This window comes from Phodopus roborovskii, unplaced genomic scaffold, assembly GCF_943737965.1.
Source record: "Phodopus roborovskii unplaced genomic scaffold, PHOROB, whole genome shotgun sequence".
NCBI classification, from domain to species: Eukaryota; Metazoa; Chordata; class Mammalia; order Rodentia; family Cricetidae; genus Phodopus; species Phodopus roborovskii.
The window spans coordinates 28691713-28717209 of NW_026125391.1; the positions used below are offsets into that span (position 1 = coordinate 28691713).

General features: G+C 38.7%; 1 pseudogene; it reads left to right on the plus strand.

Moving 5' to 3' along the window:
* Positions 1–21250, plus strand: part of LOC127214946 (peptidyl-prolyl cis-trans isomerase A-like) — a 31111-nt pseudogene extending 9861 nt beyond the window's left edge.
* Positions 21251–25497: the final 4247 nt, after the last annotated feature.

A 25497-nucleotide genomic window follows, 5' to 3' on the forward strand; every position in this document is an offset into this window, starting at 1 on the left:
GTAGATTATAGAAAATTCCATAAATAACTAAATTTTAAAATACAACACTTGGAGAAGGTGTGTGTGTGTGTGTGTGTGTGTGTGTGTGATGGTGGTGGTGGGGAGTAAGCTACAGAAGTGGCCTGAGAGATGTTCATGCCTCATGGTGTTCTAACTCCTATCTCTAGACTCTTTTTAGTTAAAAAAAAATGTTTGAGACAGACTCTAAGTAAATTTCTGAAGCTGGTATTCACATCACTCTGTGGCTTAAGCAGGAACTGAACCTGTAGCCCTCATGCCTTGGCTTTCTAAACATTCAGACTTACATACTTTCACTATAAGGCATGCATTCTGCGATTTTTATTAAAGTTTTTTTAGTGACATTGAAGCAAAAAAGAATTTCTAAAAGGATCACCAGCCTATAATTCACACCACCAGAGAAACCAGGATACAAGGAGGAGGAGGAACCTAAGAGATTCATACAAGGTCCCTCACAGAAGGGGAAAGGAACAAGATCCCTTGAGCATATTGGGAGTGGAGGGGGCAGTGAGTGGAGATGGAGCTAAGAGAAAGAGAAGGGGAGGAGAGGAAAGCATGCGGGACTAGGAAGATTGAGTCAAAGGAGGAATAGATGACAGGAGAGAGAGAGAGAGAGAGAGAGAGAGAGAGAGAGAGAGAGAGAGAGAGAATTGCCATAAAAGAGAGAGCCATTATAGGTTTGAAGACTGACTCTTCAGAAATGTCCAGAGACCTACAAGGATAACCCCAACTAACAATCTGAGCAACAGTGGAAAGCTTACCTTAAATGCCCTTCCCTGATAATGAGATTGAAGACTAACTTATCCACCATCATAGAGCCCTCATCTAGTAGCTAATGAAAACAGAAGCAGACACCCACAGCTAAACACTGAGCCAAACTGGAATCCAGATGCAGTGAGGGAGGAGTGAAAAGAAAATGGGGACAAGACCAGGCTACAGAAACCCACAGAGACAGCTGACCTGAACAAGGGATAGCTAAGGGACTCCCAGACTGATAACTGGGAAACCAGCATTGGACTGACTCACATCCCCTGGACATGGTTATCAATTAGAAGGCCTGGGCAGCCTAAGGGACCTCTGACAGTAGAACCAAGATGTATTGCTGGTGCACAAAAGAACTTTGGGAGCACATTCCCCATGGAGGGCTACTCCCTTAACCTAGAGGCAGGAGGGAGGGCCTAGTCCCTACTCCAAATGACTTGACATATTTTTATTGATCCCTCCTGGAAGGCATCACCCTCCCTGTGTAATGGGTGGAATGAGATGGGAGGGTGGTTGGGGGGTCACGGGAGGGAGGGAGGAATGGAGGGAGGGAGAAAAAGAGGGAGGGAAGTTGAGGAAACTGGGATCGATATGTAAAATAAGAAAAATAAATTAAAAAGCTGAGGTATATGGCATTTCTTTCCATAGCAAGTATTTGATTGAATCTTCCATGTAGTTTATAAATTACAGCACATCACAGCCAGGACTTGAACTTCATATGTGTGAAATAGTAGTTGCATTTGACTACTGACTGTTATAATGGCTAGAGGGACAATGTATTTCATGGTAATACAAAGTATTTTGTTTGTGTTTATAAAACTTCTTCCTACAATTTAGAAATACACTTTCATATTTCCCAAATATTTTTGCAATCTGTCTGATTGTGAACCTCTCTAAATTACAAAGTTTTACTTTGAACATTCGTAGAGACTGTTATAGGAGCTTCTTTCTGATTGGAATGGCATTCCTCTATAGAACACATGAGAATCACAAAGGTTGAAACAAATAAGTTTGTTTTCTGTTTGATATAACAATAATAAATTTTGAATTAGCATTTGTGTGCTATATATTTTTCATGTGAAATAAAAAGTACTTGTTTTTGCTGACCCAAAATGTTAGAGTGATAATAAGTATCCCATGTTAGATGTGTAGAGGAATCTATGACAATAGCTATAGCGTAGTAGAAGTGGATGCAGCATCCTAGGGATGTCTTGTCTCCCTGTTTGCAATGGAAGCAGTTAGATCATTTCTATGCATTTCTATGCTCTTTCTTTCTTTTTTTAAGAAATATAATTCTTTTATTTACAGTATAGAATGTCTATGCTCTTACAAAGGACAAATAGTAAGGAAAACTGATGCACTGATGGGGTATAGGCAGGGATGATGGACATCTCCTAATTGAGGACTAAAATTGGGCTTTGTCAGATACCTTCACAACTAGTAGGTATTTATCATTTACTTAAAAAGTACCAACATAATGCCTCTCAGGGAATAAAGGCTGTCCAGGTGTTTCATCAATGTTCACTCTCTTAATTCACAGGACAGATCATTGAGCACAGAAGTCATGTGGCTTATCCGTAGTGTTGTAGGTTATCACTGGTAGAGGCAGGAAGGAAGTCAATCAGATTACATGTTTATTGGGTCCTCGGAATGGGAGATGGAAATAGAATTTTTTTTCAGAGTGAGATGTTAACAGTTTTTATAAACATGAATTTATTGTACATAACAATGGGTTTTATTATGACATTTCCATTCATATATAGCATGAATGCCCTTTGATTATATATCATTCCTCTCATTCTCTCCCGCCACCAGTCACCCTCTTTATTAATGATCCCTGTTGCAGTGTGTGTGTATGTGTGTGTGTGTGTGTGTGTGTGTGTGTGTGTGTGTGTGTGTGTGTATACACATATGCATATGTATATACTTAAATCTAGATTCTATATGTTAGAGAAAACATGTTATTTGTCTTTCTGTGTCTGGCTTATTTCACAAATATGATGATATCCAATTCTATCCATTTTCCTGCAATTGGTAAGATTTTGTTCTTTTTATAGATAAATAAAATCCCATTTTGTATATCATCTACATGCAATAGAAAGTTTAAGTTATTAGAAATATTATATGAATTTCTTACCCACTTTGCAAATGTAATTTGTTATCATTAATTATTGGCTCCCAGAGCCTGTTTTGTTTATGTACAGACTTTTTAGATTTGGGAATGATATGTGTCTCCTTCTCTATCGCTGCCATAGCTACCTAACGTTGTGTGGCAGCTCGTCTTTGTTTCCACTGTCAAAGGCCACAGAGTCCAGTTAGGCATTCTGGTGAGAAGCTGCTTCCAATAGATATATTTACAGAGGAGCAGAGTTTGAAAAGTTCAGGGTGTATGCAGATACTGGGTAACAGCTAGCTTGGAGGATAAGAAGAACTGCTAAGGAAAATTTCTTAGCAAGATAAAAAGTCATGGAAACAATTATATTTTGTTTTTTACAGCTTAAAGGAAACCCATACTGAATAAACCAAGTGTTGTTCGTAATTGTGAACAAAGCTCAGTAGTTGTCTGATAGAAAAACATGCTTTCATTTTAAAGGAGCTACTGCAATGGAAACTATTTCACATGAAGATGTAAAGGGAAACTTGCTGGCCTACAGAAGGGTTTGGCAAGCTTGTCACTGCATGACCATGCAGTAAACACCACAGAGCCACATGAAGTCTCTCCTATAGTATGATTTGGTTTCAGAAATTCATATTTGCCCATTTGATTTTGATGCACAGTAGTTTTGTTGGAAAGCTTCGTTAGCTGAAGGGTTCCATTCAGCCCTCAAAGAGAACAGCCTTTTATATCTTTGCATGAACTTCCACATCTTTGGAGAATTATTTGCTGTCTGTTCATTGCGTAGAAGACAGTCTAAGACTTTTGAACCTTTCCTCTTTTACTTGATGCACTGTCAGAATAAATTTACCTTGGCTTGTGACCCCTGATTTCACCCCATGGCATAAATGGCTCATGGTTGACCATGTTCCTGACTATAGTTTTTAAACTTTCTTTACTTAATATTTCTATAGTAAGGTTCAGAGAAACACATTCAAAATCTGTATGGGGTCTAATAACTCATGAGAGTGAAAGAGTATTTCTTGCCATTTGATTTAAGAAAGTACAGAACAACCACAGTAGCAGAAGTAAGGCTAAGAGAGCAAAGCAAACAAAGGCATTAGAGGCACTACTTGACTGTCCAGAAGAGCTGAAATGATTTACTGGACAGGAGATGATGTAAGGTAATAGACAGGTCCAAGAGATCAAATGATGGGTTGTGCACGACAGCCAGATAGCCCTCCTCCTGGACATAGACAGTATGAGATGCCACCTGGCTGTCACAGTCAAATATTCTTCTTGATAGTGAATTTGAAATAGTGGCATATTTAAAGGCTCTGTGGAAATACTTTATTCCTCTTTTTCCTAATACAGTAATTGGACATGAAGGTGGGTGATATGGCCTTTTAAAAAAAAAGATGGAGAAATGATAATCCCTATGCCATATAAACTTTTAGTCTATATGTCCTGTCCTACTCAGCTCCAGGGATCAGACATGACTAGAGGCAGTGAGGGAATGAAGAAAATATAGAGACAGGAAAAGCTTGGATCTGTTAGACTGAACTGTATGATGGAGAATACTGCAGCGTGTTTATAATATAGAGTTGAACAGAGATGTAGGGTTATTGCATACAGTTAACAAGATGGGATTATGACACACAGAAAAGCACAGAGGAAGGTTTATGCATACAGTTGCATCAAGTAGACAGGTTTACTTAATTTTGGTAGGAGTAGTCTCTGTGAGAGAGATTAATTAAGGCCATAAATATCTAGGGGAAGGAAGTTACCATGAACATTTTTTGCATGAATTATCAACATCCACACAGGAACCACAAGAAGTCATTGCCGTTTCTCTGCTGCTCATGTTGGGGGAAGTCCTTGGTATTTTCCTAAGTTATGCACATGTCAAGACCATACATTCCCTAAGGACATCCTCCACTCCCCACAGCCAATTTCACTGTATATCTGAGCTCAAAAGTTTCTCAGGGCCCTGATTAGGACTCATAATCAAATTGCTTATCACTCCTGTGGTAAGCTAAATCATCTAAAAGGCAGACTCTTTGGAATTACTTCTGCTAAAGACCCCTCTACTTCTTCCTCTCAAAATGTAATTGCTATTCACTTTTCCTACCTGTACAAAGCTTGCTTTAGCTAGAAAGGTGAAATATTCTTTTGTTTCCTGGCTAGTTCATTAAAATAATTTGAGTGTAGAAAGAAGCTTGAGAACATGAGTGTTATTGTCTAAGTGTGTTACAGCTTTTGTTTTCTAATCTGTCTCTGAAGGAGTTTTACTATGAGCAGAAAGTTCATTTCCTTTCATTTGAATGTCATCTGCTCCATCTGTCAATATACCCTTGCTCAAGTAAGGCAAGGCTAACTAAGTGAAATGGGACTCGTTCTCTTTTTATAAGGCAAGGAGTACAGGAACTCTACAGGAACACTGTTTCTGGGAGCCACAAGATATCACTATAGAGGTGGCTTTTAAAGAGTCTACTTTCTGCATAGGATAGAATATGCCCAAATTCAGACTCATGGATCATGAGACTAGTAATTACCTCTCACAAGCTTGTCATTGACACTCTGAACAATACAACATAGCCATTTGTTCATCTTGACCAGGGTTACCTGTCCTTTTTCTTAGTTTTTGCTTGAGTATGTACTGCCTGACAAGAGTCTCCAGTAGTTTCATTCCATATCACTGTGTCTTGGTCATGTTCCTGGTAAATCTAGCTTTGAACTTTGAAAAGCAAGGATGCTTTGTTGGTATTGCCCAGCCCCTTCCTCTTAAGATTACACAATCTTCTTGACAAAATTCATAGCAGGAAGCCCATCAATGTAATCAGTCCAACTGTTTCCCATTGGACTGATTAAGTTAGTACTGAATTTGGTATCTAACTTTGATGCAGAGGCCCAGAGGTAAGGCTTATATTATTTGATGTTTGTTACGAGCACTTCCACCCCCTGCCCCAGCCTGGTCCCAGAGCTGTGTCAGCCCCAAATAACACACAGAGACACTGTAATAGATATAAAGCTATTGGCCTATAACTAGCATTTCTTATTGGCTAGCTCTGTCTTAAATATAAGCCATTTCTACTAATCTAAGTGTTTCTACATGGTCTTATCTTATGAGAGAGGGTCCGGACCTCTTCCTTTCAAGTCTCTACATTTTGACTCTTCCACTACATTTCCCAGAATCCTCCTTGTCTCCTAGTCCTGCCTATCTTGCCTTTGTATTTGCCAACAGTGCTTTATTCATTAACCAATAAGATAAATGTATTTACAAAATGACATCTCCTATCAAATGTTTAGGTGTCAAATCATTGGCTTCTGATCTTGAGGTATGCCCATCATGGTTTTTAATAGTTCTGTATCTCTAAGATGGAGGTGGTAAGGAATTTATAATAGCAAGTTATTTGAAGGGATGCTCTCAGGAAGAAGACAAGAACATGTGGTTAGAAGCCAGGTTAAAGTTAGTCAAGCTGAAGGAGAAGGAAGGTCATATCTTTTACTAGAAGAATTCATTCAAGACCACAAAATTTTCTAACTCATCTCTCTCTACACACATCCTAACTAGTATAGCTTTCCTCATAGCTACACATCTAATATTGAGTTTCCTATGGCAGGGAAAAACAAAAAAAATTATCCTTGTGAAAAAATGTTTATAGTGTGGTAAAAGATATTGATGCAGATTAGGTAAAAACCTTCTTTATGGAAAGTGAATGCAATGCTTTAGGCACAAAGAGAACTAATCAGTTGAGGGCTGTGGAGATGTCTCAGCCCACAAATGGCCTGCTATAAAAGCAAGAAGCACTGATTTCAGATTTCCAGACTCATTTAAAGACAGATATGGTGGCGCATATCAAGAATCCCAGTGACGGTAAAATAAAGGCACACAGAGTGTTTGATGCCTGGATTTCACTGGCCAGACTAGTCAAATCAATGAGCTTTGGGTCCAAATGTGTCATAAGGTGGAAATTAAGAAAGAAGACAAATGATGTTGTTGACATCTGGCTTCTATACACACAAACTGTGGTGATTTGAATAAAAGTGGCTCCCACAGGCCCACAGGCAGTATCACTAATAGGCTGTATGGTCTTGTTGGGGTAGGTGTGGCTTTGTTTGATGACATGTGTCACTAGGGGGTGGGCTTTGATGTTCCAGAATCTCAAGTGAGTTCACTTACTTCCATTTGATTATCTGGACTTAGAATTTGCAGCTCCTTCTCCAGCACCATATCTACCTACACACGATTCCCACCATGATGATAATAGACTATACCTTTGAAACTGTAAGCCAGTCCCAATACATGTTTTCCTTTATAAGAGTTGCCTTGTTCATGGCTCATCTTCACAGCAATTAAACCCTAACTAAGACACAAACACATAAGTATACACTCACACACACATGCATGAGAGAAGAGAGAGAGGGAGAGAGAGAAAGAGAGAGATCTACTTTATTATGTAGATGCTGAAATACAAACTAAGCACTCTCTACCTTGCTATGGAGTTGCTGGATGTGGTAGTGTGAATATAATTGCCCCCCATAATCTCATAGGGAGTGGCATTATTAGGAGATATGGCTTTGTTGGAGTGGGCATGGCCTTGTTGGAGGAAGTGTGTCTCTGTGGGGGTGAGTTTTGAGGCTTCCTATGATCAGAGTACCATCAAGTATCTCAGTCAACTTTCTCTTGCCTGTAAGATATAGAACCCGCAGATCTACTACCATGTATTCCTGCATGTGGCCATTTTCCCCTCCATAATAATAATGGACCAAACCTGTGAAACTTATAAGCCACCATCTCAATTTAATGTTTTCTTTATAAAAGTTGCTGTGGTCATGGTATTTCTTCATAGAAATAAAGACCATAACTAAGACACTGGACTATAATATGGGCAGTCCATGTTTAATTTTATTATTATTTATAGCTCCTGACAAATGGAACAAGAGACTATTCTTCCTAGGAAATCAACTCCTTGTCATTTTCTAATGTATAGCTTAAAATGTGTGACAATGTATATCATTTATGTATCTAGTGGTTGAAGGGACTCACTGGGAAGCTAGTGAAGTTTACTTGATTGCTAAATTTTCAGAGGCATTTAAAAGTTCTATGTAATGATCTTAAGATCCCCATTGGGATTTAAAGTGAGAATTATTATTTGTGTTCAGATCAAGGCATAATAAAGAAACCTCTGTCAAATCAATACATCATTCTATTGTCTCTCTTTTTGTGCTTATCAAGCCAGGGTCTACAAACACAAATGTCCCCAAGCACTATGGTGCACAGTGTGCTCTGTTTGTCACCAGAGAAAAGGAATCTTACATTTCCATTGCTAATAACTCCTCACAGAGTCTTTTGACACTTGAGTCCTTTTTTTTTTTAAACCAAATTAACAAATAACAAATACCTGCCTGGTGAAACCAAGAACCACACAGTTCTTGGTTGCAAATGATATAGGCTGTTGAGGAGCCAGGAGATAAACATGTAGACAATGAAGAAAAAATAGCATACTACTTAAGTAAATGTTCAAATTTTCATCAGGGAATTATCGAAGAATAGGAGTAGCTACAAAATAAGCTGTGCAGACATTATTTACTGCAGGTAGTGAGAGGATGAAAAAGGCATGTGGAAAATTAATCTAATGTTTCTCTTCAACTATCTCTGCTATTTCATGTATCCGCCCCCCCTACAAAATGTCTCATGCACTTGCTTATTCCCTCTTCCCTGATTTCTCATGCCCAACCTCCACTGCAGATTAATCCTTAACTCTCTAAATTCATAACATATAACATGACTACCTCTTCAGAAGCTCTCTCCTCAGTATGGTATCTTCTACTGTGTTAATTTCTTAGTTAAAATTTACATGCTCCTCCAGGGAGCTTATATAGATCTTGTCTGTCCTGATTTCCCAGAGTTCCACTCATTATGAAGCTGGGCGTTTCTGGGTTCAATTCTTTGCTCTGTTTACTCCTGAATGTGTGGAACACTTGTCAGTACTTCAGAGAAGCTGTGTCCTCGTCTTTGTAGTGAGGGTGTCTATGAATTAATTTTTAAACACAAAAGCTTATAGTAATTATAAACAGTTTTGCTGATTACTCAGGCTTCTTATTGGTTAGCTCTCTCTTAGTTATTAACCGATTTCTACTAATCTGCGTATTTCCACATGGTCTTGGCTTACTGGTGATGCCAAGACCTCTGTTCCTTGGCACCTATGTAGTATCTCTCTGGTAAATCACTTTCTATGTTCCTCTTCCTAGAATTCTCCTATACTGGTAGCCCAACTTTTGTTTCCTACCTGGCTACATTTTGCCTGTCCATTGGCCAAAACAGCTTGATTCATCAATAAATAAGAGAAACATATATTCACAGCATATTGAAGGAAATCCCTGATCAATGCATGGATGTTGCAGACACATATAGAAAGGAAGATATGGATTTTAGTTTCATGGACCTTGGATGAATTTATGCTTGTAATTATATCTGGTATATATTGGGTGGTTTAGTATAGCCTCCAAATAGAAAAATTTAAATATTTTTGTCAGTTTGTAACAGGAGTAACTTTGAAAAATGTTACTCGACATTAGAGGAACTAGAAATTCTGAATCAGACTATCTCATTTTTACTTTTTAAACCATTTACATTCATATACAGTAAAATGTACCGTGTGTATGTGTATCTATGCCTTTCTTCACATATAACACATCTTACCCAATAATAATCTGGTACATGAATGAAGCAGGAATACCTGCTATGAATAACACGCATGAAGTATCTATTTTTTTTTTTTTTGTATACACAGATCCATCCACATCAGTTCTGCTGATACAAATGCTCTTCTCTCTACAAAGTAGAAATATCTTAACCAAATCAATTCTCAGTTAGACTTGACCTTCAAGCCTCTATCTCAGGCCACGGAATTTTACTCTGGTGCTCTTTGCAGGGTTCACTGGTGGTCATTCTATGAGCATCATTAGAAATATAAATCTTCAGACATTATCCCAGAATTACAGATGCCTCCTTTCTGGATTTATTATTTAATTACAACACAGTTATTATGTATTATGTTATAATCTAGGATTATATATTAAAGCCAAGAATATAAGTTTTAACATGTTCTCTAACCAATACTCACAAATACAGTTTTGGGAACCATACACTTAAAAAGCTCTGGTTTTTTTTTTTTTTTTTTTTTTTTTTTTTTTAATGATAATACTGTGGTGCACCACTGTCTTGCATATGTTTCAAATACAATCTCTAAAACAACATATCTTGAGTCTATTTCCAGAAGAGGAATGGGTCTTGTTCCTATTTTCTCAGGGACTGGATATATATGAGGAGCTTGAACTACCGGTGACACTAACAGACATATATCAAGCCTCAGCCAGGCAGCATGGAACTGGGGAAGGAACAGGGGTGTAGTGAACTATTTAGTTAATTCTAAATTGGAAGGTATAGTTTATAGACCTTAGGAGATAAATTGTTCTCTAGCTTGTCACCTATCACTTAAGTAACCAAATAGATGGTATGTAGGCCCCATGATTACATTTCCACACTAGACCTGCAAACAGTAAGAGTAAGCTTCCCATGAAATACTTTCTTAATAAAATATTTGTATTTATCTATCTGTACCTATCTATCTATTTATTTATTGCTTGTGAGTGTTGAGTCTGCATGTATATGTACCATGTGCATGCATTACATGTGAAGGTCAAAAGAGAGGGTTAGGTTCCCAGGGAACTGAAGTTACAGTATGTTGTGAGCTTCCATGTGGATGCTGGGAACCAAACTCTGACCATCTAAGGACCAAAACACCAAATAACCCTATTAAAAACTGGGGTACAGAACTGAAGAGAGAATTCTCAATAGAGGAAATCAAAAAGGCTGAAAGACACTTAAGAAAGTGTTCAACATCCTTAACTATCAGGGAAATGCAAATCAAAACAGCTCTGAGATACCATCTTACTCCTGCCAGATGGCTAAAATTAGAAACACCAATGACAATTTATGCTGGAGAGGATGTGGAGAAAGATGAATACTCCTCCACTGCTGGTGGAAGTGCAAACTTGTACAGCCATTTTGGAGATCAGTATGGTGGTTCCTCAGTAAAATGGGAATCGGTCTACCACAGGACCCAGCAATCCCACTCTTAGGCCTATATCCAAATGATCCACATTCGTGCAACAAAGACATGTGTTCAACTATGTTCATAGCAGCATTATTTTTAATAGCAAGAACCTGGAAGCAACCTAGATGTCCCTCAACTGAAGAATGGATAAAGATGTGGCACATTTACACAATGGAGTAGTACTCTGTGAAAAAAAACAATGGAATCTTGAAATTCACAGGCATATAACTGGAACCTGAAGAAACCATCCAGTCACAAAAAAGAGGAACATGGTATGTACTTGCTCATATATGGATTTTAGACATAGAACAAAGGATCACCAGCCTATAATCCACATCACCAGAGAAACTAGGATACAAGGAGGAAGCTAAGAGATTCATACAAGGTCCCTTACAAGAAGGGGAAAGGAACAAGATCTCCTGAGCAATTTGGGAGTGGGAGGGGCAGTTAGTGGAGAGGGAGCTAGGAGAAAGAGAAGGGGAGGAGAGGAGAGCATGTGGGACTAGGAAGATTGAGTCAGTAGACAATAGAAAAGGAGAGAGAGAGGTACCATAAAAGAGGGAGTCATTATAGGTTTCAAGAGAAAACTGAATCTAGAGAAATGCCCAGAGACCTACAAGACTGACCCTGTAAGACCCTGAGAATGAGGAGTCTCCTAATTTTGGTCGGTACCCCCAAGAACTCAATGTCCAGTCCAGTTGCTGCAACACGCAAGAGGATTTAATGAACAGGAAACATTTGCACAAACAGGCTCCTCCAGCACGCAGGCTAGAGAGAAGCCCCCTCCCCTGGGCCCAGATGTTTTTAAAGGCAAACCCACAAGCTTAGGGAGGGGGTGGGACCCTCTGTCCATTGAGTATGTGACCCTTTGAGGCCAGATGGTCTCACTATTAGGCTATTAGGGTCAACAGACCTTAGGGCCTCAGGGTGTGCTAATTAATTTTGTCTGTGAAAACTGGAATTGCAGCTATCTCTTTGTTTTCTAAGGACCATATTCACCACCTGCTGACTCACAAGAAATGAGGGCAGTGTGAATTCTTGGTATCTTGTTATCTCAGGACCTTGTGAGGGGAAGTTAGCAAATTCCAAGGAACAGATATTGGTTTCCAGGTTAGTCCTTTATTTCAAGTGAAGGGTTTCTTTAACTTTACTTTTTTGTCTTTCAACCCCAACTAACAATTTGAGCAACAGTGAAAAGGTTACCATAAATGCCCTTCCCTGATAATGAGATTGATGACTAACTTATCCACCATCATAGAGCCTTCATCTAGTAGTTAATGAAAGCAGAAGCAGACACCCACAGCTAAACACTGAGCTGAACTGGAATCCAAATGCAGAGAGGGGAGGACAAGACCAGGCTACAGAAACCCACAGAGACAACTGACCTGAACAAGGGGGAGCCAATGGGCCCCCAGACTGAAAGCTGGGAAACCAGCATTGAACCAACTCCGACCCCCTGACCATGGGTCTCAGTTAGAAGGCCTGGGCAGTCTATGGGACCTCTGACAGTGGAGCCATGATGTATCCCTGGTGCACATAAGGACTTTGGGAGCACATTCCCCATGGAGGGACACTCCCTTAGTCTAGAAACAGGAGGGTGGGCCTACTCCCTACTCCAAAGGACTTGACAGGTTTTGTTGAGCCCTACTGGAAGGTACCACCTTCCCTGCAGAGTGGGGCGGGGATGGGAGGATGGTAGGGCATGGGAGGGAAGGAAAGAGGGAGGAATGGAGGAAGGGAGAGGGAACTGGGATTGATATGTAAAATTAAGAATAAATAAATAAAAAAGAATAGCAAGTGCTTTTAACCACTCAGACAGTTCTGCCCTTGCCCTAAATTCTTAATGCTGGATTCTTTTTTGTAACTTCCAGTAGCAACTCTCTGGGGACAGCAACTGGAATTTACCTGACTTTTACTTTCATTGTCTTGGGTATAGCTGAAAGGGGTAATAACAATGAAGACTTGGGTTTGCCAGAGAAAACTGTGAAACAAATACTGACTTGTGATTGTTCCCTGGGCAGCAGGCAGCATCAGAGAGAGATCACTAGTACTGAATGCAAAGATCCAGTATTAGGGATTGCCTTCTGCTCTTGTCATGTAAGTTGTTAGAATCAAGGAAATGTAAGATGGTATAATATAGACATGAAATGATTCCTCAGAGAAAACAAAACTAAGTGATCTCTGTAGTTCATACAAAGTGACTATTATGGAATAAATGTGCCCCACTGATTTTTCTGTTTGAGTCTCAGTTCCCAATGTGATGGTAGTTGGAGACAAGGTCTCTGAAGGAATTATTATATTTGAATGATATTGTATTGGTGGAGTTCTGATTTGGTGGCCTTAAAAAGGAAAAGATACCAGGATTCCATCACACTCTTTCCCCCTTTCTCCTGTCTGTGCCTCTACATTTCTTCCACTCTTCTATTTACTTTCATTTTCTCTTTATACATACATGCATGTGTGTGTGCGCACACACACATGCACACACACACACACACACACACACACACACACACACCAGGAGGAGAGGATGGCAGAGAGAAACAGAGAGAGAGAGAGAGAGAGAGAGAGAGAGAGAGAGAGAGAGAGAGAGAGAGAACAGCAGGAAAAGAGCCCACACCTGGAAGCAAACTACTGTAAACTTGATCTTGGATTTTTTGGCTTCCAAAATTATGAAAAAATAAATACATTCTGTATTTCTTTCTTTTCTTCTTTTCTTTTTCTTTTTACTTTTGAATCCAAACTGACCAGTACAATGGGAAAGATAATGAAATGCCATAGATCAATCAGATGTAATGAAAACAGCTGTCAATTACAATTTGGTGTCCAATAGGAATTAATTAATTAGCAGTTCCCAGGTGTTGGCTTTATAGGCAGTGTAAATTATGCATTGAGGTAGGAAGCTCTGTCCATATTTAGGCCTTTGCTATCTCTTTTTCTTTTATGTGAAGCATTTGATTTGGGTTTTACTGTAATGTCTCATGTCAGATCTATCAGAGAGTAGTATCATAGAAAAATTGCATATGAATATTAAACATTTAAATCTATATAGTCTGATTTTTTCTCCCTTTGAAAAAGAAATTTTGTAACCAACAAAGTACACATCCCATAGACATTCTTATATTTTGCTGGCTTAATATCAGGGGAACCTAGAAAGAAAGTCTTATAAATGTGACCTATATTTTATTTATTTTTAATAAATTTTATTTAAATTAGAAACAATCTTATTTTACATATCAATCCCAGTTCCTCTCCCTACTATGCTTGAATGCCTCCCACTATCCCCCCCCCCCAGGGAGGGTGAGGCCTTCTAGGAAGGATCATCAAAACCTGTCCAGTCACTTGGGGTAGGGCCTAGGCCATCCCCCTTTTCTCTAGGATAAGGGAGTCTTACTCCATGGGAAATGGGCTGGTGAAGACCATTTATGCACTAGGGATACATTCTGGTTCCATGGCCAGAGGCCCCATAGATTTCCCAGTCCTCCTAGCAGACACCCAATTTCAGGGGCCTTGATGTGGTCCTATGTTGGTTCCCCAGCTGTCAAATTGGGGTCCATGAGTTTCCACTTATTCAGGTCAGCTGTTTTTGTGAGTTTTTCCCGTTTAGTCTTAACCCCTTTGTTTGTCACTCCTTCCTCTCTCAAACTGAATTCCAGGAATTTGGGTCACTGCTTAGTTGTGGATCTCTGATTCTGCATCCATCAGCTATTGGATGAAGGCTCTAGGATACTATTTAAGGTAGTCATCATTCTCATTATAAAGAAAGGGCATTTAAGGTAGCCTTTCCACTATTTCTTAGATTCCTGGTTGGGGTCATCCTTGTGGATCCCAGGACATTTCCCTAGTGCCAAATTTCTCTTTAAATTTATAATGTGTCCCTCTATTGATGTGTCTCCGTTCTTCCTCTGCTCTATTAATCTCCCCATTCAGTCTTCCTGATCCCTCATGTTCTCTGCCCCCTTTCTCTTCTTCTCTCCTCATTTTCCTATCTCCTTCTCCCCTCTCCCAATGCTCCCAATTTTTTCAGGGGCTCTTGTCCCATTCCCCTACACTGGGGGTCTGTGTATGTCTCTCTTATGGTCCTCCTTGTTTCCTAGCTTTTCTGGCAATGTGGATTGTAGCCTGATAAACCTCTATGTCTAATAACCATATATGAATGAGTACATATCATGTTTGTCTTTCTGTGACTGGGTTACCTCACTTATGTTGGTTTCTTCTAGTCCCATCCATTTGCCTTCAAATTTTAATATTCCATTGTTTTGGGTTTTTTTCCTGCTGAGTAGTACTCCATTATGAAAATATACCACATTTTCTGTATCCATTCTTTGGTTGAGGGGCATCTAGGTTGCTTCCAGGATCTGGCTTTTACAAATAATGCTGCTATGAACATAGTTGAACAGATGTACTTGTTGTATGAATGTGCATCCTTTGAGTATACGCTTAAGAGTGGAATTGCTGGATCTTGAGATAGACTGGTTCCCATTTCTGGAGGAACCACCATACTGATTCCCAAAGTGGCTTTATGAGTTTGCACTCCCACCAGCAGTGGAGGAGTGTTCTCCTTTCTCCAAATCCTCTCCAGCATAAACTGTCTTTGGTGTTTTTCATTTTACCCTTCTGACAAGTTTAAGATGGTATCTCAGAGTTGTATTGACTGGCATTTCCCTGATGGCTAAGGATGTTGAGCACTTTCATAAGTGTCTCTCAGCCATTTTAGATTCCTCTACTGAGAATTCTCTATTTAGTTCCATAACCCACTTTTTCATTGGGTTGTTTGGTACTTTGGTGACTAGATTCCTGAGTTCTTTTTATATTTTGGAAATCAGCCTTCTGTCAGATGTGGGGTTGATGAAGATCTTTTCCCATTCTGTGGGCTGCCATTTTGTCTTGATGATTGTGTCTTTTGCTTTACAGAAGCTTTTCAGTTTCAGGAGTTCCCATTAATTAATTGTCTATGTCAGTGTCTGTGCTACTGGTGTTATGTTCAGGAAGTGATTTCCTGGGCCAATTCATTCAAAGGTATCTCCCACTTTCTCTTCTAAGGGATTCAGTGTGGCTGGGTTTATATTGAGGTCTTTGATCCATTTGGAATTGAGTTTTGTTCATGGCAATAAATATGGATCTATCTGAAGTCTTCTACATGTCCACATTCCACATTCATTTTTGCCAGCACCATTTGTTGAAGATGCTTTCCTTTTTCCATTGTATAGTTTTAGCTTCTTTGTCAAAAATCAGATGTTTGAAGGTGTGTAGGTTAATGTCAGGGTATTAGATTCAATTAGTCTACTTATCTATTTTTGCAAATACCAAGATGTTTCCTGCTGTATCTCTATAGTAGAACTTGAAGTCAGGGATTGTGATGCCTCCAGAATTTCGTTTATTGTTCAGGGTTGTTTTGGCTATCCTGGGATTTTGTTTTTCTATATAAAGTTGAGTATTGTTCTTTCAAGGTCTATGAAGAATTTGCTGGGATTTTGATGGAGATTGCCTTGAATATGTAGATTGCTTTTTGCTAAGATTGCCATATTTATTATGTTGTCCCTACCTATCCAAGAGCATAGGAAGTCTTTAAAACTCAAAGTTCTTGTCATTACAGGTCATTAACCTATTTTCTTAGATTTACCCCAAGATATTTTATGTTGTTTGTGGCTATTGTAAAAGGTGATGTTTCTCTAATTTTTTTCTCAGCCCCTTTATTGTACCCTGTATTTTTAACATTTGCTTCTGTGAAATGTTGACAATAAACTGGAACTAAAGGCATCACTACAATTCCTTACTCAGTTTTGATGGTAGGTTTCCCAGCAGAGTCTTGGTCTCTGCTCTTATTGCCAATGCTTTATTTGTTCCTGCTAATGGTGACACAGTGAGTCCAAGGCTTCTGGGATGCCATGAAATAGCAATTTCAAAGAAACACCTGACATTTGGATTACTCTTGATTGGTGATTATTCCTTCAGAAGTTGTTAATATGTAAGACTCATTTAACCAATCAATATAATTAAGAACAAAGCATTCTTAATACACTTTCCCTGTATGAAGCCTGCATACCAAAGGAAACAAAACAAAACAAGTAAATAAAAACAATTGCTCTTAATTCTTTCAACACCACTAGGGACTTTCCACTCCATTTCTTTCTTACGTAATACTTTGTGCATGGAAGATTGCCTCAATCTTTCTGTTTAGCTAGTCTTAGTTTTATCTTTACTTACTTGCATGGGCAACTTTCCATTCGACCTCTCAAGTCTTATAGCTCTTCATTAAGTTGACATTAGGAAATTGTTCTCTTTGACTTACCTTGTGGTCACATAGATTATAAAGTCCCTTTATTCATCCTTACACATAATACAGTTCATTTGGCTGCAACATTGTTGAGTTGGTAAGTATTCAGTGGACGAAACAGACTTTCAGTTTAAGAACACTATCCTATTGCAATATTAAAACCAAATACATGGAGGAGGCAAAGCGACAAACCACTCTGCAAGGATATACCAGGTTCACAAAGCCCTTTCCTCTGTTAGCACTTAAGTCAGGGACATCTTTCTGCTCATCTGTTTTCCCATGGTTCTAAGACTTTTCTGGGACACTTCTGGTTCCAAAGCAAATGAAATTATCATTACTTCCCACTCATACATACAAGCTCACACCATGGTAGTTCCAGAGCACAGCACCAGAATCTCTCCCTAATTTCCCTCTGTAGCATCTGCCCCTGGGATTCATAACCAAGCCCAAGTTAATGTTCAGGCACTCTGCTGATCACAGCCATTGCCCTCCTGTGATGAAAGATGTGATCTTCATTGTCGTCTGACACAGGATACTCCCTGTTGTAAATCAGTCCTGTGTTTCCACAGCTGCTTCCTAAAAGAACAGGAAACTATTACACCATCCCACGCTTCTCTTCATTTGACGCACTGTATTAAATATACCATTTTCCCCATTTTCATTAATAATCTTTCTTTAACACCTGATCAACCTCTCTATCTGCTCTAGGTTAAAGCCTATTATTCCATTACAATTTGACATTTGGAATGCAATGAGGCATCCATGCACAGGTAGTTTTAATGGGGGAAATGGCTTGAGTCAGGGTTTTATATGCATCAAGCATTTTGGAAAATGGTAGGGGTCAATTAAAAATACTGAAAGCTGCATCTGTGCCAACTCCAGGACACAAGATCTAGGCTAAGTAATGGCTGGGGTTAGAAGACAGAGAAACAGGATCTATTTGTCACGTGGAGGTATTTTTAACAAGTAGGTCTAACACCTAGGTCATGTGTTTAGAAAAAGCTTTAACTGCCATAAAGAAATTAAGCAACAAGGCTAAGGACAACTCAGTGAGATCAAAGAAATGTAATTTAATGCATTTTACTTTCCTTTCCAACTCTATAAAGTATGGAACAGCCTGGAATTAGTGGGTAGGAGTCATAGTTCATTCAGTGGCCTTTACAGTGTTCATGTTCTGCTTCTTTATCAGGTGAGCTAGTTAAGAGTAATCCTCAATAAAATTAGCCACTCACAGAAGTCAGAAGTGAGATAGCCTCAGTGCAACTGGTATGTGGTCTCTAGCAAGCAAAACCAACCATCTCCATGTTTCTTACTTATTCACTTGTCTTTTATTTAAAACTACTTATTGAACTGGGATCAATATGTAAAATAAAAATAAATAAATAAATAATTTAAAAAGTACTTATTGAATTCAGACAGCATAGTTGATTGCTGTAATTGTCCCCATGACTCATCATTCTTATAATTTTTAAAATTATTTTTATTTTATTATTTTTATTCATTTTAATTATGATGGATTTCTCCACATAAGAGAGGGAAATTCAATCTGTTTTTGACATATAAGCATAATGAAATCTCAAGGAATATTTTAACTTAAGCTAAATAAATTCTTCTTTTGTAGAAATATATTTCCTTAATAAATTAAACATTATTAAAATTTTTAGTTAAAATATAAATACAAATTCCCCTTTTTATTATTAACTTGACCCTAACTCCAAATACCCATCTCATTAGGCCAAAGAGAAAGTCAACCATATATTCCTGACAGTGCCTCTCCAACTTAAGGTTTTTTAAAATGGCTGTAATTATATGCATGTGTTTGAGTCTTCTATTTTGTCCCATTGTGACACATGTCTGTTTTTGTAACAGCACCATGTTGATTTTAGCACTGTAGCTCTGTAATATAGCTTGAAATTTGTGTGATTGCTGTTCAAGATAGCATTGACTATCTCTGTTCTTCTGTTGTTTGATTTGATTTTTAGAATTTTCTTATTTTTCTATGAATAATGTCATGGGTATTTTTATTGGGACTGAATTGAATCTATAAATTGCCTTTATTAAATTTTATAACATTATTTCTTCAAATTCATGACCAGGGGGTGTTATAGAATATCACTTTAACTAGGTAAACTTGCATTATATTTGTTTATATTGTGGAATATTACTTTAGGTAAAGATTCATTGCATTTGTTTTTGTTGCATTTTTTTTTAACTATGTAAAGACATGTTGCTGTTCCACCTTGCCTGCCTAAGGCACTTAGCTGGTCTAATAATAAGCTGAACAGACAAGATCTGGTCTGTAGAAGAATAAGCTAAGTGGGGTTGTTGGGCAGAAGGAATAAGTAAGAGGAGGAATCTAGGCGGGAGAGAAAATGAGGGAAAAAGAACAATAGATGCCTGGAGCCAACCTGCCAGGCAGCCAACAACCAGCCAGATATGCAGGAAGAAGGAAAGTAGAATGTACAGAATGAAAGATGAAAAGCCTGAGGGAAAATGAAGATGAAGAAAAACAGATTAAACTGAGTTATAACAGCTATCAGGACAAACATGAGATAAGGTCAAATATTTATAACTAATATATAAAGTCTCCATGTCATAATTTTTAGGCTTGTGGTCTAAGAAAGCCTGATACATAGGAGCTATCCATCTATGACCTATCTGATATTTGACAAACATGCCAAAAGTGTACACTGGAGAAAATAAAGCATCTTCAAAAGTAGTGCAAAGAAGTCTGTATGTATATTCACAAGTAGAAAACTGAAATTAAACTCCCATCTATCATTCTGCACAAAAATCAACTCTAAGTAGATTAAAGACCTCAATGAGTAATCGAAAAGGTAGAATATTCTGGATGAAAATGAAGGCAGCACCATACAAGATATAGGTACAGGCAAGGACTTTCCAAATAGGATTTTTTTATTACCTCAGGTAAGGCTTACGGATGACTAATGTGACTGTATAAAACTACAGTGCAGTGCAGGACACTAAAGGAAACAATCAAATAAACCCACAGTGAAGGAGAATATATTTGTCACCTGTATATCTGATAAATGATTAATATCCAAAATATGTAATGAACTGAAAACACGAGTGATAAAAGCAGACAATGTAATAAAAATGAGCTGTGGATCTGAAGAGTTCTCAAAATAAATGAAAATGACTCAAAGTCCATTAAAACGTGTTCAATATCCTTAGCAATCAGAGAAAAAGAAATTAAAACTACTTTCTGGTTTCATCCTATCAAAGTTACAATCATTAAGACCAAGAAAAAAATGTTGATAAGAATATGGGGAAAGCCCGCTTTGCAGACGCTGCTGTCCTGATGGCGAGCCCCTGGGCCGCGTCTCCTTCGAGCTATTTGCAGACAAAGGTCCAAAGACAGCAGAAAACTTTCGTGCTCTGAGCACTGGAGAGAAAGGATTTGGATACAAGGGTTCCTCCTTTCACAGAATTATCCCTGGATTCATGTGCCAGGGTGGTGACTTCACACGCCATAACGGCACTGGCAGCCGGTCCATCTACGGAGAGAAATTTGAGGATGAGAACTTCATCCTGAAGCGTACAGGTCCTGGCATCTTGTCCATGGCAAATGCTGGACCAAACACAAATGGATTTTATCTGCACCGCCAAGACTGAGTGGCTGGATGGCAAACATGTGGTCTTTGGGAAGGTGAAAGAGGGCATGAACATTGTGGAAGCCATGGAGTGTTTCGGGTCCAAGAACGGCAAGACCAGCAAGAAGATCACCATTTCCAACTGTGGACAACTCTAATTCTTTTGACTTGGGGGCTTCTTACCCATCAGACCATTCCTTCTGTAGCTCAGGAGAGCATCCCCCACCCCATCTGCTTGCAATGCCCTGTAATCTCTGCTCTCGCTGAAATTGTTTGGGTTCCATATTTTCCTCATTCCCCTCCAAGTCTAGCTGGATTGCAGAGTTAAGTTTATGATTATGAATAAAAACTAAGTAAGAACTGTTAAAAAAAAAAAAGAATATGGGGAAAGGGGAACTCATCCAGTACAACTGGATGCAAATTGATGCAGTCACTATGGAGTTCAGTATAGAAAATAATCAAAAAGCTAAACAAAGATCTACTGTATGAACCAGTTACACCATCCTTTGGGATATGCCCAAAGGACTGGACTTCCTACTCCACAGATCCTTGCCGGTCACATTTGTTGCCATTTTGTCCATAATAACTAGGAAATTGAAACAACCTAAATGCCCTTCAACTGATGAATACATAATGAAAATATGGCACATATTCACAATAGAATTCTCTTCCACTTTAAAAATCAATGAAATTTACAGGTAAATTGATGAAATGAGAAAATATTACACTGATTGTGGTGTCCTGGATCCAAAAATGCAGTTGCTATGTGTTCTTTCCTATATGTGGACCATATCTCTGGCTCTTTCATTGTAAGCATTATCACCTGGAGTAACCATAGAAGCCAGGAAAGTTAAAAGGAACTATACTGGGTAGGTAGAAGCACTCTAGAGAGGGAGAGAGTAGGATGCAGGGGCTGTGAAGGGAATAATGGGGGACTTTAAGTGGAAGAAAAATAGAGAGGGAGAGAAGGAACAGAGGGAAAAATAACATTAAAGATGTTGAAAAAACCATAGGGAAATATTATTTTATGCTTATTTTAATTCATGTATAATATTGTCTTACTTAATTTTCTATTACTTTGATAAAACACTGTGATCAAGGCAACTAATCAAAGAAAATGTTTATTTTGGCTTACAGTTTTTTTCACAGGGTTACAGTTATAATGCTGGAACAAAGGAATGGCATAGGAACAACTGAGAGCTCACATCTTGTTTGAAAACAGGAGGCAGGAATAAGAGAGGCAAAGCAGGAATGGCATAAGTATTTTGAAACCTCAAAGTCCACTGCTAGTAATACACTTCCTCCAATAAGGCCACAACTTTTAATCCTTTCCAAACAGTTCTACCAACTAAGGACCGATTATTGGAAAGTATGAGCCCATGGGTTATATTCTCATTCAAACCACCACAAATGAGTGTATGAGGCTGTGTGTGTGTGTGTGTGTGTGTGTGTGTGTGTGTGTGTGTGTGTGTGTGTGAAATTTAAATGCAGTTATGTATTTAGGATGATAATCTTCCATCCAAGATCCATGGACCACCAACCTCCTCAAAAAAAAAAAAAAAAAAAAGTACCAGGCATGGGAAACCTACCTTTAAGTTTGTGTCAGGGCAATCCAAGAGATTTCCAAAGTAATATAAGCTATTATTGGTATCCTATCCTTGTTCTTGGTTACCTTTCAAAACTGGCCTACTGCTGAACACACAGCATACTTCAGACAAAGGACTTGGAGAAACTGATTTGGAATTGTTGTGGAAGTCTCCTTCCTGAGGACTAGCTCTCACAGTATACAAAGTTGCTGAGCAAGCTGACAAGAGAAAAAAAAACAGTCAATAATCCTATCCAGCTTCAAAGCCTAGGAAACACAGTGACCAAGGTGACATGATATCTCAAAGGATTCAAATATCTTGGGAGTAACTATATAATTCAACTTAAAGGAGTGAATTTATGCTCAGTACTGCAAACCTGGCCAAAAACCCATTGTCGGAGAGATCATAGAACCTAGAGGAAAACATTACTGACACTTTTTCAACCAGTATAATTTATAATTGCATTCATAGTACTTATTTTTATACTCCAAGGTAAGGGCAGCTTATATCCCTCATCAGAGAAGCTTCTGAAGCAGGTGGAGAGTATTATGAAAATCCACACTGCTCAAAATGCAGAGGACATCTGGCCATCAGGTGCCCAGCTCCTGCTGATACATTTACAACACAACCCCTAAATCTAAGTGTAGTTGAGCTTTTTTTTTCTCTCCTACTCTGTTCTTTGGGGTCCCACTGACCAGATCCCAAACAAACATGCTTATTGTTATTCTTACTTATAAATGCCTGGCCTTAGTTTGGTTTGTTTCGAGCCAGATTTTCTTAAATTATCCCATGCACCTGTTGCCTCTGTACTTTTAACATTCTCTATTCTATAACATTTCTTTCCTTCTTACTTCATGTCTTGTTCTGTACCTGGGTGACTTGTATCTCTTCTTCTTTTCCTTTTCTCAATCTTAAATCTTCTATTTTTCTCCTGTTTTTTCATTCTCTCTGCTTGGCAGCCCTACCTATCCCTCTCATGCCTAACTATTGTCCCTTCAGCTATTTATTAGACCAAGCAGGTGTTTTAGGCAGACAAAGTAATACAGTTTCACATAATTAAACAAATGAAACATAAAAGGATAAAACACATCTTTGCATCATTAAATATTTCACAGCATAAGTGAATGTAACATATCTTCAACTCATATTTACCAAAACTTATGACTCAGTAGATAACATAGAAGGGTCGGTGAAAAGATTGTAAGAGGATCAAGACATTTACTCTGAGATATTGTCTTCTATATGTAGTTTGGAAGTTTTACCCACAAAAATCTCAACAATATCATTACCTAAATAAGAACAGAACAATCACAGACAGTATCAGTCAGCATGCCAGTGTAGACGATTGATATCTCATAATGCCCCACCCCTACATGACTAGATAAAGTCAATTAATGGCTCTAGTTATGTACACACTGATAAGTTATCCAAAACAAAGTGGCAGCACTAACCATATATACATACAAAATGGACTCTATGGCTTGTATTTACTGTGTGTATGGTGTGTGTGTGTGTGTGTGTGTGTGTAACAAAATATTTAAAGAACAAGTTGTCATGAGAAGGAATAGAAAGGAGAGGGAAAAGTTAAATGGGAAGAGAAAGCAATGAGAATTATTTAAATGATGTAAAAAATTCATTCAACTATAAAATTGAAAAAGAAAAAAATGATTCAAGATATTTGAGAAAGCTTTGTTAAATGGACAAATATGAGGCATTATTAGATTTATGAATTTTAACTTCCACTAAAATTTGTTTTCCAGAAATTCTGCTCTTAGGCATATACCCAAATGATCCACATTCATGCAACAAGGATATCTTTTCAACTATGTTCATAGGGACAAGAACACAGAAACAACCTAGATGCCTCTCAGCTGAAGAATGGATAACGAAGATGTGGCACATTTACACAATGGAATACTATTCAGCAGGGGAAAAAAATGAAATATTGAAATTCACAGGCAAATGGTTAAAACTTGAAGAAACCATCCTGAGTGAGGTAACCCAATCACACAAAAAGGAACATGGTTTTTACTCACTCATATATGGATTTTAGACATAGAGGAGATCACCAGCCTATAATGCACACCACCAGAGAAACTAGGATACAAAGAAGAAACTTAGAGATTAATACAAGGCCCCTCACAGAAAGGGGAAAGGAACAAGTTCTCCTGAGCATATTGTGAGTGAGGGGGGCAGTGAATGGAGAAGGGACTAGGAGAAAGAATGGGAAGAAAGGAAAGCATGTGGTACTAGGAAGATTGAGTCAGGGGAGGAATAGACGAGAGAGAGAGAGAGAGAGAGAGAGAGAGAGAGAGAGAGAGAGAGAGAGAGAGAGAGAGAGACCATAAAAGAGGGAGACAGTTTCAAGAGAAAACTGACTCTAGAGAAATGTCCAGAGACCTTCAAGACTGACCCCAACTAATAATTTGAGCAACAGTGGAAAGGCTACCATAAATGCCCTTCCCTGATAATGAGATTGATGACTAACTTATCCACCATCATAGAGCCCTCATCTAGTAGCTGATGAAAGCAGAAGCAGACACCCACAGCTAAGCACTGAGCTGAACTGGAATCCAAATGCAGAGAGGAAGGACAAGGCCAGGCTACAGAAACCCACAGAGACAGCTTACCTGAACAAGGAGGAGCCAATGGGCCCCCAGACTGATGGCTGGGTATCTAGCATTGGACCAACTCAGACCCCTGAACATGGGTCTCAGTTAGAAGGCCTGAGCAGTCTAAGTGACATCTGACAGTGGAACCAGGATATATCCCTGGTGAACAAAAGAACAAAATGACTTTTGGGAGCATGTTCCCCATGGAGGTATATTCCTTTAACCTAGAGGCAGGAGGGAGGGCCTAGGCCCTACTCCAAATGACTTGACAGATTCAGATGACCCCTCCAGGAAGGCATCACCCTACATGTGGAGTGGGGGGGATGAGATGGGTTGGTGGTCAGGGGGCAAGGGAAGGTGGAAGAGAAGGAGGGAAGGAGAGGGAACTGAGATCAATATGTAAAATAAGA